Genomic DNA, 16,767 nt, shown 5'->3' with positions numbered 1-16,767 from the left:
GTGGGACAATGCCAACTAAAAGTGATCAATCCTCTGTTGTTGTATCAGCACCATTTCAGTTTAAAACTGGCGTGTCGGTTTTCAGGAAATAAAGGGGCCTGAAAGAGGTTTTCTGATACATGGGTGTTCACATTATGAGGTGAATAAATGTCCTTGTAATCACCTCTTTCAAGAATTTTTTTCAAGCGACGAGTATTAGAGGAGTCATAGCAAATCAAAGCAGCGCATTTTCACCCGCGCTGCAATTATCCCTCGTTTCGTTCACCTCCTCGCACGGCGCGACCATAACTGCCCATGATGCCTCGCTACGCAGAGACGTCTGCAAGAAGATCCGGTTGCGCGCGTCGTCTGGTTCACGATATTGTGGTCCTCGGCATCGCTTTGGGACGGGCCTCTCTAACTTTGCGCGTTACGTTCAGGCTGTTTTTTTTATCATTCTGCTTATGGGTCCTGCACTCCGCTCAAGGCTGAACAAGCTGCACGTACACGCGTTCCGTATCGACGTCAGTTTGTGTTGCTTAGTTCGCCGCTCGTTCACGCCAATGTCGATCTTGATGGTGTTGTGGTAACGAAGTGCACGCGCGTAGACAGGAAGTTAAAGTACTCAATTTCGTTATTCCGATCGGTTCTAAACATTTCTCAAACGTTTCTCAGGCCCTCGCCGTTCTCTGTTCGAGGAGGTTGGCTTAGACTTGGACCGACGGAATAAGAAACTCTCTTGAACGCTCTCTAGCACTCGGTGTTCCCGCGTACACCGGACATCCAGACCCCATGAAACCGGCAATGAAAACCGGAGCAACAAGCGCCGTTTCAAATATCGAGCAAAAGCTACTGCCTGGCTAAGCCCACGTATAAATGTTGGCTAGGCGTCTCTCAGGCGGGTGCCTTCATCTAATGCGGGCTGGCGATGCCGTCGAGCTCACATTCTCTTCTCTCACTTCAACCCTTCAACCTAGCCTGAAATACACACTCGCTTTCCGGCACCCGTCTCGAATAGTCGTGGCCGAGCAGCGGAGCAGCAACCTTCCACTGGCGATAAGGTTCGCACCAAGTGCGGGCACGATTTAGCGGTAGCAACATTTGCGCGCAAAGAGTGGATTAGAAGCGCAGGCGGGTCGCTTAACCACCTGCACTGCATCTTTTTACCTTTTCATGTTTCCTGTCGGCGTTATTGCTTGCAGAAGCTCGAGTGTTCACTGTGGCACGTTGTGACTTCGCTGATAGCTCCGCAATGCTGTTTCAAAACTAAACTGAAATCATGATGACCCCACAACCATTCGGCCGATCGGTATTTTTGGCGTCTTCGGTTAGCCGCGGTCACACCACGCGGACTTTAAATCGGCCGACGTGTTCGTGTCGCCGTCGGCTTCGTGTGACAATGCGCTCTGCTAATTAGGAAGTGTCTTCGTCGTGTCGGCCTGGCCAGCGCGCCTTAACGAGAACCGCGTAATAAGTAAAAAAAAATTAAAGCCGTTCCACTCAATACGAAAGCTGTTTGGAAGCACAGAGCAGCGATTCGCCGCAATGGGCTGTAGTGGCGTTATCCACTCACTGCTGCCAACCAATGCATTTCAAATATCCCGCCTTCGCAATGCTCGCGCGCCCCCGGCCTGAAACTGCGCTAGCGGGAGTTCTGTTTTTTCCGCTTGCTTTAATTTCGTATGCTGGAGCTGTTTTGCGTCATTTCGAGCGCATAATGTTTTTCTTGCGCGGTTGGAGCCTTTCTGCGTCATTTCGAACGCGCCATTTTTTTCTTGCGGGGCTGGACTATCTCTGCGGCATTTCGAACGCGCCGTTTTTTTTTCTTGCGCGTCTGGAGCCTTTGTGCTTCATTTCGAAAGCGCCATTTATTTTTTGTGCGGCCGCTTTTGTAGCTTACTATCGCAAAAACCCACCCAACGAGCGTTTCCAACTAAATGAATGCGGGTACTGCCGGTTATATACGCAGATTTCGCCTCAAATGTACCTGCAGTTTACTTTGCGCTAAATAACGGGGAGATGTATGACAAGCGCCAGCGCTTCAAGAGGTTTGACCGGTTATGACTATTTAAACCGCGTGGTTTTCGAAGCCTCAGCGGGACTCCCTGACGCCGTGACAGAAGGCTCTACTTGGGTTATTCATCTCTCTGCGTCGCCTGATTCCGGGAGTCGCATGGACAGTTAGTGAGATAACACGACAACGCAAGCCCATGAAGTGCTCTTCACATAAAAATTCTTTTAAAGGGTGTCGTAACATCACTAACACGCTTATACCCTACCAAGAACACAATAAAGTACCATTTTAAAGGGTGCTCTAATATAAATAATACACGTATACCATAGCAAAACACAAGAAAACACCCTTTTCAAAGCCGTTAACTTTTGTTTCTGTAAGCGAGCTAAGACGACAAGCCGAGCCCAGAAAGTGTTCTGCACTTAAAAAGATAAACAAGGACGAACATGATAGCGTTAAGCGTGCTTCAGGAAGCGCTAGTTAACAAAAGGCGGTGCCCCGACCTGGCGACGCTAAACAGATGACGCCTTCTTCACCGGAAGTGCGAGAAAAGCCGCTCAATTGCAAGATTTTGCTGCGTGACACGCATGTAAGAATCGATGCCGTACGTGCGGGAAGATTTCGGAGCCCAGACACACGCAGGAAAAGTTGGGAACGCGGCAGCGAACTTTCGAACGAAATTGTTCGCTTTCCGCTGCACGTAAAAAAACTTGTACTTGGCACAGGGACGTTGACCCCCCAGGTGAATGATTGTGCTAGTTCATTTATTGGGATCAAAGCGCCTTTCAGGGCCTTTTTAAGTAAGAGGAGGAGGAGAGGGGTCCGACGACGGGCTGGGGGCAGCAGGTTGCCGACACCTGCTTTATAGGATAGGAATAGGTATATCGACAGGAATATGAATATACGTTATGATACGAATAAAAATGCCTTACTCTAATCAAGGGGTGATTCAGTCTAGCGGCGTTGCATGAGGTATAATCGTCGTAAACGAAGGCGTTGGGTGGTTCTGCCGTTCAAGGGAAAATTTCGCCTTGGTTCCAGCTGATTCTAAACAACATCACCTGCCTGCAAAGAGACTGACGTTTCCTTTACAGAGTTTGACCAGGCTTCAATAAAACATTAAACTACTGATGTCGATGGGTAGGTTTCAGGGCAGTAGAGTTTGCCGTTACGTAGTAAGATCGAAAAGCCAACGACATTTTTGGTTGTGGGAACGCACGTGAGAACTAAATGGACGAATGGCGGTTATTTAAAAGGGCCAACAAAAGAACGAAGCTGAAAATTACGTCGAAACATTCCGAACGCGATGTTTTTCGGTGGGACTGTTTTGAATTTGGTGGGACTGTCAAATTGCCCAAAATCAACGCGATGTTTTTCGTGAAACTACGAGGCGTACTAAAGCTAGAGAAAAGTGGAGGAGCATCGTGGATCTTCTCGTCCACATTCCTTATTGGCTGCAACGAACTGTTGGGCGTCCTAAATTATTATAACGAACTACACAGAGTCAAAACCACAGAAAGAAACCGACCCCCGTGCAATGTTTCCACTCACCATAATCACGGCCTCCTGCTTGTAGCGGCGCACAATCATGGTGTCGGTGGGAGCCCAGATCATGGCGTGAGCGACGTTCCGGTATCTCGTGGCCAGGGCGTGGGCCACGGAGAACGCTTCGTAGCAGTGCTGGTACAGATTCAGCTTCTCCACGACGCCCAGATTGAGCGGGTGCTTCTATGGTTCGGCAGTGCCCGCCGCCGGCTTCTTTTCCACGTTCCGCGAACCCGTGGACCTCACGAAGCACTGCGCCTATCGGGCCTCGTTGGTTGCCTTCTCACGGCCGAATAACGCCCAGGGTGGTGGTGGTGATGATGATAATGATGCCCTCAAAGTTTTTGAACGTACACACAAGGGGTAATGGCCAGGATCGAGCTCAGCGTTTGTTCGACTTCGTTCTTCTACTCATTTGGGGTAGCGGTACATACCCCCTGAGGGAGATTGGCCATGGCTTGAGTTGGGTCTAATTAGTTAAAATGTGTATGTAGAACTAGAAAGCTTCGAGATGTCACTGAATCGTCACAGAATCAGATGGTCGTACGAATAAGCACATGAGTCGCCCGATGGCCATGATATACTCGTGAAGGAGGGCGGGAATTTCTTGCGGTGCTTTGCCTCAGCTGCTAGCGCCGAATGAGAGAAGTACGCAAGTTTCGCGTTTAAGTCGAAAGCTTTCGAATGGGACAGTTAGGTAGATTCGTCTTTGCTCCTAGAAAATGCGACATTCAAACAAATTGTGTTCTATGGATTCGGGCTCATTACAAAACAGGCATGCCTCTGGTAGGGCCGATCCTGACCTCGTCAAATATAAGTTTATTTTGGGGAGGAGGAATCGCATGGCTGTAAGGGTCACTTCACCTTGGCGGGAAATACAAAAGGATGAATCTCATTTCAATTTTAAGCAAGCATACTCTGATGCCTCCAAAACACAGTTGGATCGCACCCCTCTTTCAGAGATATCTCTGAAGGCGTGCCACAGTTTTGGTTACCTAATTTGGTCAAACTTGTAATACAGGACCATGCAAGGCGACATCAGCTAATGGGTCAGCCGTCTGAATGGGCAGGATACCTGCATGCCCGGGCACCCACACAAACGGTAGAGATTGGACGTGAGTTGGGCCAAAATGCTTTTAGATTAATCAAAATTTGAGGTTTGACAAACGATGTGCGAACGGGGAGGGAGTGAGTTCTAAAAATTACATGCGATACAAAGCTAGGAATTTTTTTATGGCCAGACTCATGGCCGGAAGTTCCGCTTCAGTATGGCAGTGAAATTGGCCAGTCTAATTCAAGATACTGGTCAGGTTACTCTGGCCAAGGAGCCTAGCTTGCTACACCAAATGTATGAAAAAATAGAATCAATGAAGTGATGATGATGCGGAATATGATGACGATGATTAGCTCATTATTAGAGTGCTGTTTAGAGAGTCTGATCAAGTCCTGTGGTTCGCAGGAAAGACAATAGAGCTTTTGTCGCTCGAGATGATCGTTTACAGTTAGCCTAAGGGCCTAACACGTCACCTTGAGTTAGTCCTGTAGAAAGCGGAAGGCAGAAAGAGACTAAAAAGGACGTCCTACCTGCTCTATACCTCGTACATTCGCATAATAGGTGATTCAAGTCCTCGCGCACGTCACATAGAGTGCAGAAGGGGGAAGCGGCCTGTTTCATCTTGAAGCGAAAATAACTGGTGTAAGCGACTTTTAGCCGCACGCGGTGAAGAACCACTTCGTCATGCTTGGACAGTCCGTCAGGCATCCTAAAGGTACAGTGCGGGTCTACGGAGTGAACCGGCGCGCAATTGCGCAGCGCAACAGCCCACATAGATCGCTCAAAACTCCAGGCAGCCTTGGACGCAAGGGCAGAAAGAAGCATCTCGTCTGGAGAACAGTGTCCGTATCACTGACCCGTGCAAGGTCATGCGCGATCGATGACGCAGTGTCCGCCTTGACTTCCCCAGTTATGGCACAGTGGGCACGAATCTACTGAAGCTCTTCATGATGGTGTGCCTTTAGAGCTTGTAAGTGCATGGCACTATTGTCAAAAACAAGCTGGTCTTTCTGTTAAAATTCTAAGCACTGATGGGCCGTCCGAGAATCCGTGAAGATTGCCCACCGACGTGCTCGTTGCTCGTTGATGTAGGCGAAAACAGCACGCAGAGCGGCAAGTTCGGTAATCATGGATGTGGTCCTGTGGCTAAACGTTGCGCTGAAGGCGGTACGGGAGGACGGAACCCAGGTTCCTATAGCCGATGAGGTAGCTATCACAGATGTAGGCCTTGTATTTTAGGGAAATCAGTTCGAAGGCGAAGACCTTTAAGGCAGGGGTGGCGGTATCTTGTTTGCGGGTAATGCCGGGCACTCCAGTTGTAATTAGCAGACTCGGGAACATCCAAGGTGGTTGTAGAGACGGAGAAGGGTGCTGGTATTGCCGCGGCACAAGGTCTCGCAATTCAGTGGCTGGGCTGAGTGCTAAGAAGGTGTTACCTTGCTGCTGTGGTACCAATCGCAGTTGCGCGCCGCGAAGGAGCTCCTGCGCGCCAAGAGCAAGTGGTGCCAGTCGTCGACACTCCACCATAATTCGTTCTTCGTCCGTCCAATTCGCTTACACAACATGTTTCCCACTCAGTTTCCCGACGAATGTACCTTCTGGTATAAGCCTGGCACACTAGCCTACAATTTTATTAGTGTGCATGCCTAACCCCGACTACCCCCGTTCCATCCAACGTACTCCTCCCTACGCTGTGGGATAACCAGATTACCCGCGACCACCTCCACGTCAGCAACTTTTTAGATGCGACGCTGAGAGGAGCATCTCTTGCCGGCGGCCCTGTCCTTCCTGCGTCGTCGTCGTCCGCGTCCGCACAGCTGCGTCTCTCCTCCTCTCACCCCCTCTCCTCTCGCCGTGATAGCGCGCCCTCTCCCCCAACATCTGTGGCGCGCGCAGTGCGGCGCGCTCTCTCACTCCGCCGGTGGCCGGCGCTGCGCGCGGCGCAAGCGCGCTGTGCGCATGTGCAGCGCCCTCTCTCTCCGCGGTCTCCTCTCCTTCGGGCGCGCTGCGCATGTAAGCGGAGTGCCGTGCTTCGGCCGGTCTCTCAGTCGATGGTCGTCCGCGCTACGCATGCTCTCTCTTTCTCTCTCTCTCGCATTACCCGACGATTGCTCACGCAATTCGAGTAATCGACCCAACGGAAACGCACAATGGAACCCCCTTCAGCGTCGCATCACACCAGGGTTCCCGCGAGGGGAGGTGGGCGTAATTTTTTTATCTCTGACATCGGTGTCCCGGTTATCATTTGGATTCCTGGAATAGGGATCCACTCCGACTTCATAGATAATAAACTTTTGCACTACCACTGGGTTCTCGCCTGTACTGCAGAGGGAGAGAGAGAACAAGCTTTGTTGTCCACAGAGCTTGCTGTGTGAAGCGCGATACAAGGGGCTGCCTGAATTGAACATCAGGTATACGCCAGTGTTCATGCATTAGTGACATTCAACGCTCACGGCCCGCAGCCCTACCCAACGGTAGGTCAGTGGTTTCCGAGTTTTCTGTGGAAGAATTCCGACCTCGGCGGTTGAAAGTTCCAATGGCGAGTGTAAATGCCGACTGCTGAAATGTCCGATGTCTTTGTGTCCAAGTGTGTCAGAACGAACTGAAAGACCGTTTGGCAGCGGCAATTACGGGATATCGACAGTAAGCCGCATTCATTCGTTTCATAGAGCGTTTGTTTCATAAAGCCGTATTCATTCGTTTCATAGAGCGTGCAAGGTTCAACGTATGGGTACAGCTTGGTGATGGAGCCTCCTTCGATGCACCATTCTGGATATGTGCCTACATATGTACCAATTACCTTGCAAGAAAAACAGCAGAATCTCTTGTGTATGTATGTTCTAAAGCTTAGGATCCTGGTCCTAACGTTCCGCTTGTATGTCTTCTTACCATCAAATGGTACCTGCTGCTGCAGTGCCGTTTCGGTACATTCAAATACGATCAACGGAGCGCATGTCCATCAGAACAGGCTGTGCATACCGGTGTCAAGCCGCGTATGCGGATCAGGGCTATGTTATGAGAGCAGGGGTACAACTTTGTTTTTTTCCTGTGTCGATGTAAACAGTGTAATATCTGAAATACGCTGCCTTAAATGTAACCGAGTGTCGTTACCTATAAATTACACAAGTGAACCTCTAACTTGAAAGAGCCTCTCGTGTACTTTATCGCACAACTCAACACGAACAACAGTGGTTCGCACAAAACCAGTCGCTACGTAATAATTAGGTCGGAGCGGCTTATGTTTTGGGCTGTGCCCTCAAATTGACACGCAACTAGGACGGTCGCCGGGCATGGGAGCATTGAATAGCGAAGTAAATTCAATCAAAGCGGCATTGCGCCGCATCAGTACCAGTGGGTGTTTAACAGAGCTTAAGCTCGTTTCTTCTTATAATTGAAATATTGACCAAATCGAATAAGCTACTGGAAGATTTATGAATGACGATGGGGAAAATCAAGGCGTTATTCAGCGAAGATGCAAACCATTGCAGCGCCGCCCTATTGGCTTTTAGTATGGCGTGTATTAGGAAGGTGCCAACAAGAACAATAATTTCATTACAGAAATAAACTCATCAGCAGATGCAAACTACTAACAACAGCGCGAAAACGCGTCCTTAGTCGCGGCTGTCATATGTGTCGCTATTTTGAGACCACCAAAGCGGCATGAACTTCTTTACAATGCCTGTCAGTAATTTACCAGAGGAGAGGAAACAACTTCGGCGGATAATTTTACCACCAGGAAAAAAAGAGCTCATAGAGGCTGGTAACGCAACGAATAATGCATGAACTTTACGCCTAAGCGACAAAAGTTGCCGCGATGGCTTAGTGGCTAAGGGGTTGTGCTGCTGCACCCAAGGAGGCGGATTTGACCCCGGCGTTGGCGGCTACTTTTCAGAGAGAGAGGCGAAAAATCAAAGCGCCTGTGTGTCGAAGTTTCCGCGGGGTTCAAACTCCTCAGGTGGTGAAAATAATCCACAGTCCTCCACCACGGCGAATGTCATTGCCTTTGGGTAGCTTCGGTGCGTGAAGAGCGGCGGTGAAAAAAAGAATCCCACGCATAGGCGGCAACGACGTGAAGCGAAGCTTCACTTGCATGTTGTTCCCAATACATCCATATCAAAAGTTTTTTGGAAGTATTTCGCTGCGCCGACAAACGAGAGGCATCGCTCTCGCAAGGCCACGAGACGTTGTTCCGATTGTCGACAGTGGCAGCAGTGCTCCCCACGCTGCTCGCTGCTCGTCTGTCATGCCATGTCATACATGGCAAACAGAATGCTTAGACGCCAGCTTCAAGCAATGCCTTCAATTTTGCTTTGGCCGGTGACCGGAGCGAACACGAAGACCGCTTGCGTCGGCGCTACAAATCGGTTCGGCCGGCGACAGCAGCGCGGGCGTTGTGCTTTCGCCGGCGCTGAACACTAGTTCGATGTATGGCAGATGCGTGGTCGGTGGCGCCTCTGTCGCTGTCGCATAACCACAACGCTTACGTTGACCTTGACGGAGCCTGAAGGTCAAAGGGACACTACCAACAATTTCCGGAGTTTGTACCTGGAGTAATAGGCGTAGGTTCATTTAACATTGACCACATTAAACACGCAGTTTACACTCGCGGCCACAGGCGTGCCCATGCAAACAAAATGCGCTGTCAAAAAGATCAACTACAAGCAGGTGTAAAGCATTTTAAGAAATCCCATAGCAGTGCAGGAAACGCCGCACATTTTAGAAAATTGTTGTTGTTGCTCCTTTGTTTGTGGCGCATACCCAACTGGGGTATTGACCAGGATCGGGAGCTTTATTGGGGCTTCTGTGTCCGATTTAGGAAACAAAGATTTGGAGAGAAAAAAAATGATGAGAATAACGGCACAAAAAGTACAGAAATTTATAGAAGAAAAGTGCGTACTATGCGGGATGTTGGAAGCAAAGGCTATTCTTTCGTGTGTGTACAGCTCAAGTTAACTCAAGAAGAGCGGCTAACACGGTAGGCGCCTTGTCTCTGAGACGTAGGTATGGACGGCTGTAACCACATTCCTGTCAGTAAACCCTAGCGAACTGGCACCAAACAAAAGTAAGACCGGCATTGAAAGGGTAAGTCCGAGGCGGTGAATTGGCTCCGCGAGGTATTCTCTTCTCATTACTGAGAAACCGCGGCAATGTAAGAAAAAATGTTCTATAGTTTCAGGTTCATCACAAAGAGCACATGACCATATGAGGTGAGACCATCGGGGTGCATACAGAAGTTGAGCTGTGAAACTCTACACCGTAAGCTATTCAAATTAACCTCGCATTGGCGAGATTCGCAACATCGGGAGTTCGACGCATATGCGAAATGGGTGCAGTCATCAAAGGAGGGGATGACATCCTTCCTGCCACCGCGCCCGACGTTGATATCGACGTATCCATGTTCCGGCCGCTATACACGAAAATGGACAGACGTCGATAGAGGGCCGTCGAGCGATGACCGCGCTAATGAATCGGCTTCTTCATTCAGCCATAACCCCTACGACCAGAGACCCATATCAGGAGGATTTCTCGATGAAGGGAAGAAGATTACAGAAGAAGAAAAAAAAGAACAAATGAGCAATATCAACAGTCGCTACACTATGTTTATACAAAGAATATAAAGTTACATTTTAAATAGATTGCTGGTTCACAAATATTGCACACACAAGGAAATGCAGGCATAACCAAATAAACACGTGCATACCAGTCACAAAGTCAATAAAACCGGCAATCATGACGTAATAATAACTGTAAAAAAAATAACCGTGCTGTAGCGTATCTTTACAAAATATTCACGCATTGCTTTGCGCGTACACGCATCAGAGCTCAGTGCATTCTCATATCTGTTAAGCAAAAAAGGCACATTATGTTTAAGGGACTGCAGCATGTAGCGTGCGCCGGCGTGGTACCAGCCACCTATCGCTGTCACGTGTACGATAATCCCTTTTATAAATTTTCAAATCTGAGGACGCTTTAAGAAATGTTTTAAACTTTTCATTTGAGAAGAAAAATGAAAAGAGGAGGCGATAGTATTAAGTGTGTTTTGCGCGTATTATCTTATGGCAAGAGAATAACAGCTGTGGTGAGTGCGTTTACGACACATTCTCAATATACTCCAGTGCTCTTTTCTGGACCATCAAAACTGCGATAATACTTTTAATTGTTGTTGTGCCCCAGACAAGCGCAAAGTAGTTAATGCGTGAAAAAAACAAGGCATGATACATCTGCAACTTCACCCTTACAGGAAGGAAATGTCGACATCGTGATAGCGCACCTGCCACTGATGATAATGATTTGGTTAATGACTCGACATGACCCGTCCATGTCATATCAGCAGAGAAAGTCACGTCTAAAATCTTATGCTGGTTTACAATGCTAATTGGCATGACCCCTAGCATTAATTGCGCATTAATTCGAGCTTCCTTGTTTTTTGCCCTAAATAAGATTGCTTTCGACTTACTGGAGTTAATGTTTAGCCCGTTTGGCTTTGACCAAGTGTAAAGCTTTTGAAGTTCCACTTGAGCTTTCGGAAACACCTCTTCTGAATTACTACCAGAAACGAATAAGCTAGTATCATCCGCATAAAGAACGAATGAGGCATCACTACTACTTTCAAGAATGTCCTTTACATATACGTTAAAGAGGAGAGGCCCCAACACACTACCCTGAGGAATACCGTGTAAAACAGATCTGTTCTGGGAAACACAATTGTCAATAGTGACTCGCTGTTATCCATTAGGGAGGTAGGATAAAAGCAGCGTATGAGCGACCCCTCGTATGCCATAATCACTCAATTTGCTCAACAATATATTATGATCTAAGTAGTCAAATGCCCTACTATAGTCGATGAATATTCCAAGCGTTAGTTTGTTTTCTTCTATGTTCCTAATTGGGAGTTCTTTCTGCGTTGAAAGAGCAGTCTCTGTAGATTTCCCCTGTCGAAAACCGTGTTGCTGGTCGACCAGTAAATTGTGCTTCGAAAAGAAAGAGTTCACACGAAAAAAAAACGATTTTTTCTAGTCCTTTAGAAAATACTGCAAGGGCGGAGATAGGCCTATGGTTATTGGGGTCATTCTTTGCCCCACCTTTTAATAGAAGGGTAACCTTTGCCAACTTCATGGAAGATGGGAAACAACCACACTCAAGAAACAGGTTGAAAATATACACAAGGAAAGGGGCGATAACATCAATTACATATTTTACCGGCTTTGCTTCAATGCCATGGACGTCCCATGCTCGGCTATTTTTTAAACACATGAATGTGTGATAAACTTCGGCTTCATCTCTTGGTTGGAGGAATATTGTGTTGGCATGATAGTTAATTGGTGTTATTACTATCGGTTGCACCATATTTGTGAAATGAGCGTTGAAGTATTCGGCTATTTGAATCCCTGCAATATTTTTGTTTCCTGTTATTTCAAGCGGAATCCCCTTTGTGTCGGCGCGGTTCAATGCCCGGTCAATCGCTTTCCACACCCGGTAAGGTTGCTCCTTTTAGATATCAGAAAATAGACTATCATATAAAATGCTTTGGCCTTCCCTAACTCTGCATTAAGCTTGTTTCGGTATTTCTTAATTCTTGCAGAACTCTGGGATCACTCGTCCTGAAAAACGTTTTAAAAATAGCATTTTTTAGTTATCATTTTCATCAATTGGGGGCTGATCCATGGTTTTCGTATCTTTTTTTAGTCGGTATTGTTTTGAAAGGAAAAGCAGCATTGTAGTGGTAGCTAAAAATTGACAGGAATTCGTTGTAAGCCTTCGGAGTACGGTGCAGTGGGATGGGCGCGTCGTGTAACATTTCTGTGTTTCTGGGCGTCAGATAAGGGTCATCATGTAATGATACTTTTATTATTTTTTGACATGGTTCTGAAGGGATATGTTTCCTCCATGGAGCATTTTCAAATCTTCAAGGCGTGCATTTATTTATATTATCCTTTTTCACGTGATGCTGTCATGTATGCGGGCCCTCAGGCACCTTCAAGCGGTAGCTAGCCGCTTTTCGCCTGAGTGACCCCCAACACTGTTGTTGGAAATAAACTGATTTGATTTGATTTGATTTGACCCAAAAACCAAATGTGGGAAGAAGAGCTGAATTTTGGGGGGATATCAAAGCCGTGCAAACATGTAATGAATCGGACACAATAACGACATTTAATATCTGAGGAGGTAAGTTTTTCAATGCTAGGACTATTGCCACAAACTCAGCATGGAAGATTGGGGTGAAGTCACCACACAAGACAAAACGAAGAGGCAGATGAAGAAGTAGCCGAAAAAGGGGGTGCCAGAGCCCTGGTTCCACCGACGCCTAGCTTGGCGGCCACGACTCGTCGACAAGCCACCCCCTTGTGCAAAATTGCTCCTCCGCCCGATTATTTTTTGTCGCAGAGGCACCGCCAAGGCGTCTGCATTGTCCGTAGACCGACATCTACCCGGTTCATCAAGCGCAAGACCACCGAGGCCGGCTCACCGAGGTAGGGCCTATTTGGCAAATTCCGCATTGCCGCCGTTATTGTCTCTCGAAATCGGCACACACTGAGCCGCTTTAAGGGTGTTTTTGAAAACAAAATATCTGAAAATTTATTCCTTATCTGCGCGTCGTTACTTTGGACCACGGGCCAATAGGGTCCACCGTTTCCAGGAGCCATGCGCTATCGTGACTTTGGATGAAGTGGGAGAGAGAATAACATAAACCCGTAACTTGCTCTCAAGAGCGGTTTTCCTTCTCCAGTGCCATTACAGAGTCGACCACGACAGCAGTTTTGTCCAGCCAATCCTTCCGACTGTGTGTAGCATAGACGATTCACTACCAAATCTTATACGGAAATAAGCCTGTTTAGAAGAACCACAGTGTAATAGCAAAGACAACTATTTTTAGGCCAACAAAAATAAATACTGCCCTCCCCCCTGCACCTGCCCCCAGTCAATGGTATAGATGCACCAGTGGGTCACTGAGAGGACGGCAGCGAGGTTACCTTGTTTTTATTAAAGCAAATTTTATTATCGTGAGCGACGGCGTCCGGTTAAAACAACCATAGTGCATTTCCCTATAGACCGTTTGGTAGACCTTAAAGCTCTGATAAGATCTGTGGGCATACGGCGCGGTCATGAAACCCGGCTTCCACTGTGTCAAAACGGTTACTTGAAAATCGCGAACGAGGAACGGTTTTATATAAGACAATATTGGCATCTCATGGGGTGTAGACCAGGTGTTGTGTCGGTGTCAGAATACCCCTCGATATTTTCTGGGCGGTGCATTCCCGCCAATGTCCCCACCCCATTTCGGCCTTTCTTTCAACCTTGCTTTTCATACTCCGAATTGATACATAATTACGTAAAAACAAATTCCGAAAATAAGATAAGCAAATGAAAATAAAATGTTAGCGCGCATGCTATCTTCCCTTTGAGGTATTTTCTTTTTTTGCCATAGCGTATAACACCCACCGAGAATTATTTCTGGCTTACGCATAGATCATGCAGACGCAGTGCAATTGTGTACCTTTACCTGATAAGCCAGGTATCGTAATACATTGAAATCGTTAAAAGCTGCGTTTGCTTAGTGCGCGAAAAATCGTCGCATGGGTTCGTTGTCCGATTGCTATTCGCGTCTCTGAAGGCTTGACGATCGATTGGACGCACCTTCAACGAAGCTTGGACGCACTTTTACCTTTCAGGCTGCCCTTAACTTTCCCTACGCAGGGGCGGTAAACGGGCGCTGTTTTCACTGGGAAGGTGTTACACGATAATTATCCGCAAATCGATGTGTGCGAACAACCAGGGCATAGTAGACGAGACAACCTGGTAACGTGGATGCAGCTAAATTTGGTCACGGATTACCCTCTCCAGTCAACACCTGTGTGTCGTGGGGATGGGCTTCGCAGCTGTGGTGCAATTTCTTTGCTTACCGCGGGCGTGTCGTCCGTAGATGGCGCTACAGCCAAGTCTACGTACAATCGAAATGATAAACTGCGTAAAAGTGGAAATAGCCAATCTGTGTCTCTTTGGTAGCTGACGTCACTCACTTCACAGCTTCTCGTGTCGTCCACCTTGTCATCCGCAGAATAGCAAATAGTATTGCCTATGGAACAAAGTTTCAAGATGCAAAAATAGAGGACAATTATTCTTATTTAGGTATACTTCGCGTGCGCCAGCTTTTTCAGTACGAGGTACTAACGCGATATTATTTGTGCAACCAGTGTAAAGTTCCTGTTCTCAAAAAAAAAAAAAACAGAAAGGTTCGTAAAGCCGTGAGTGTTCACAAACTACGGGGAAAAAATGCGGTAACATTACGTGCCAGATTTTTTTAATGCTCTGCGAAACGATTTGTATGACATAAAACACGGAGGAAAATTTTTGAGAAAAGTCGAGAATATTGTGTCTCAGGTAACTCATATTGGTGAAAATGGTTGGCACTTGTGCTGTACGCCAGTACGTTTGTGCTGTTTGTCTTGAGGTGCAATGCATAATTCTACTATGCGATTTTCAAGCAAGAAGTATTTGTCATGTTAAAATTTGAGAGTATGCTTATTTTCTTTTGCGTATGTTTACACCAACTGCCTAGAAAGCCAACAAGCATTCGTTGCTTCGGCAGAAAAACGGAAAAAAACTATGTAAAACAAAATTAAATAAGCTGAATGAATGAATTATTGAATGAATGAATGAATGAATGAATGAATGAATGAATGAATGAATGAATGAATGAATGAATGAATGAATGCAGAGTACAAGGACATTGCTTTTCGGGTCGACTACTTTACACGCACTCAGGGGGAACACGCTGGGGTCGAAATAATGAACCTGGCTAAATAGTTCCTTCAAAATACCTATTCGGAGGCACAAAATTGGAGGAAACGCCACTCGGTAAGGTCGGTGCAAAAAGTTCGCGCCTGGTGGCATGGCGTGGTCCAACACTAAATTCTGGTTGGTGCGATTCGCGAATTCAGTCGCGTAATTAAAAGAAACATCTGTGACGTCTTCTCTGTTGGCAGTTGACTGTAGAGGGTTATAAAGGTGTTGCGCGAATAGGATATTATCAGTACACATGTAATGCTTGCGCATTGGATGCTCGGCTGGGAATAAATGAAAAGCGTGGCTTAAAACAACCATGTACCCAAAACTTTGTAACCGTCGTTAACCACCCGTCTAACTATCCGCGCACAGAAAAAGTTGACAATGCGAAACCAGGTTCCCAACTGAATTTTCAATAAAAATTCTTACACGAAATCTTCTAGATTCTCTGTAGATGCCGCTGCAGTGTTGTTGTTATAAATATCCTTTGGGTGTAAGGGGGATCTAGAGACGAGTGCAGCTATTTAGTTAAGTCTTCTCGCCCACTAAACAGTAAGTCCCAATTTGGGTCGCGTTGTTGGTTCATCCCTACCAGTTACGTATAAGTCGTCCAACTTATTTGAGTGCTGAGATGGTCGTAGCTGGCACTAACCGCTCTCTAATATTATCTCGCAGGCAGAATGACAACCCTGGAACCGAGTGGGAGTAGTGTGGAGTCTCAAGGCCGTCGGAGGTCAAGACAAAGTATAGGCAAGTTCCACTCAAAGAAAATATTAGAAAACATTGAAGGATATCGCTCTTTCTCAACCTGGCCGCGTAGCGGCCGTTTCTTTATCAGTGCGCGAGCGCGAAGATGGTGTACCACAAGAAATTTCTGCGCGTACTAGATACCGAGCAGGAAGAGCGAACGAACACGGCCGAACGGACAAACTCTGAACGGGAAACACGAGCGCTGAACGGGAGACGAATAGCTGTAACGCGGAGGGGAGTCCACTGCAACATGCTTTACACCCTTAGGGGTAATTGGTGATATGTATATACAGGGTGTCCCAACTATCATGCACCAAGTTTGAAAAAAAGAGTAAAGGCGTAACTCGAAAGAAACCAGGTGCATAATGTTTGCAGTACTGTGAAGAAGCGGACAGTATTTTTTTGTTTAATGAGACTTAATTAACTAATTGTAATTAATTATCTAACTCGAGAAATACTGTCCTAATCACTAAGATGTCAATGAGGCACTTGTAGGTAACCACGAGGGGCATCTAACTGCGGTATTTTCACCGATGAACTAACTGCGTACACATTTATTCTGACTGATAAATGAAACCCGCGAAATATGAAAAATACCACGTGACGGCGCCTCCGCGCGCACCGTAAAGCAACGCCCTCA

This window comes from Haemaphysalis longicornis, unplaced genomic scaffold (genome assembly GCF_048455015.1).
Source record: "Haemaphysalis longicornis isolate Haplotype H1 unplaced genomic scaffold, Haemaphysalis longicornis Haplotype H1 scaffold_9, whole genome shotgun sequence".
NCBI classification, from domain to species: domain Eukaryota; kingdom Metazoa; phylum Arthropoda; class Arachnida; order Ixodida; family Ixodidae; genus Haemaphysalis; species Haemaphysalis longicornis.
Note: the sequence above shows the minus strand (reverse complement) of the source record.